We start from the raw sequence: 1840 nt of genomic DNA, 5'->3' as shown, positions 1-1840 counted from the left end.
CCGAGAAGGTCTTTTCTCCTGTGCACTGGCTCGTGGCTTCCACCCACCAGCTGAAGCCTCGGAAATCACACTGAAGCTTTCTCAGCACCCTGCCACACAACCAGGAGGACATCCAAGACAGCATGAACACAGGTCACCAGTGTGTGTGTGGATGGGGGGGCGGGGGGGGGACCTGTGTTTGTAGTTCTTGGGTGCTGGTGGTCCCAGCTTATTTAAGCCCCCTGACACGATTGTGGTTGCTTGGTGGGAGAGATGCTGGGGCTCCCTACGGTAAGTGATGGCATTTTACTGACAGAGGCACGGGCCCTGATGGGGATCTGATGTTGGTTAGAGGAGGTTCTTCTTTGGATTCGTTCTGTTTAGGAGTAGCTGATAGTTTCCTGCTTGTTTTAGCTGAGGCTGCGGATAGAGCTGACCAGTGCTTACTGTTGTGGTCTTTGGAGGCCGTCACCTCCACTCCCCAGTGTTCTGGGGAAGCTGTTAGCGATAGCACCGCAGGTGGTTTTCTCAGTGGGTGCTTGAGTTTCAGAAGCTGCTACGTTTTACCTAATTTTAGAACTTCCACATGTAAATTTTAGACAAGTATGATCATTTTGCTTAAAAACTGATTTGTACTTTCTGTTTGATTTGCAAGTGTAGAAGAATTGATGCATTTGAATTAATAGTGCTGGTGAGACTGCTGAAAGGACCACGGACGGCCACAAGAACAAACAAATCTGTCTTGGAAGAAGTACAGCCAGGATGCTCCTTAGAAGCAAGGATGGCCAGACTTCATCTCATGTGCTCTGGACAAGTTATTGGGAAAGACCAGCTCCTGAAGGAGAACATTATGCTTGGCAAAGTAGAGAGGCCGTCAAAAAGAGGAAGGCCTTCGACCAGACGAAACGCCACGGTGGCTGCAACAAGGGACTTAAACATGAGAACAATTGTGTGGATGGTGCAGGAATGCTTCCTTCTACTGTCCATTGTTGTCACTGGGAGTCGGTACTGACTCCAGGGCCCCTATCCACAACAGCAGTCATGTTTTAAAAGGAGATGCTTTGCTGTGTATACTTTCAACCTCAGAAAAAGAAGGCGGGGAACGAGGTTACCACCAAAGACACCCTCTGGGGCAGCTCTCCTCTATAACGCACGGGGCCACCATGAGTCATCCCTAGTCTTTCAGGCAAAAGGAGATGGAGACTAGAGGAAAGTCTAAAAAGGAAGACCCCTAATTGTGCCGGAAGAGCATCTAATTGCACAGGTCAGGAGTGCAGAGAGATGAACGGGCCAAATCACTCGTGATACTAGGATGTTCGCTTCTGAGCACTGAGTGCCTCTGGGCATCTCCCATCTCACCTTGACCCCCACCATGTTTTGGAAAGAAGCCTGACCCACCTCACGGCATTGGGTCCTTCAGTTAGGGGGTCATTCTGATTGTCTTGTACCAAGAAGACCCAACCAGTGCTGTGCACACCTCCTAGAAGAGCCAGGTGGGACATCACCACAACCGTCGGTGGAAGTCCAGCTTGCTTCTGTCATGTGTAGTGGGTAACGGCCTAAGGATTTGGAGCACAGCTGCTCTCTGATAAGGCAACAAAGACTTTGCTGGAAGAGTTTCCAGCAGGAGTCTAGCAAAGGCAGCAGTAAAGGAGTCAACAGCTCCGACTGGACCGGATCTCCCTGAGCACAAACGCCAGCTGTTTCCACCTGGAAGAGCCTGCCTGGGCCTCCAGCTCGTCACCTGTCAAGTGCTCATGGTAGCCACCGTACTGAATTCTTCAGGAGGTAAATTGGTTCATAATAAACAAAATGTACGAAGTGTTGCCTTGTGTTCTCCCAAGGGAAAACAGCCCCGTCT

This window comes from Echinops telfairi, unplaced genomic scaffold (genome assembly GCF_000313985.2).
Source record: "Echinops telfairi isolate 266 unplaced genomic scaffold, ASM31398v2 ScPeMD7_3533;HRSCAF=4204_0, whole genome shotgun sequence".
In the NCBI taxonomy this organism is placed as follows: Eukaryota; Metazoa; Chordata; class Mammalia; order Afrosoricida; family Tenrecidae; genus Echinops; species Echinops telfairi.
The sequence above is the reverse complement of the archived record's forward strand: the minus strand, read 5'-3'. Positions refer to the sequence as shown.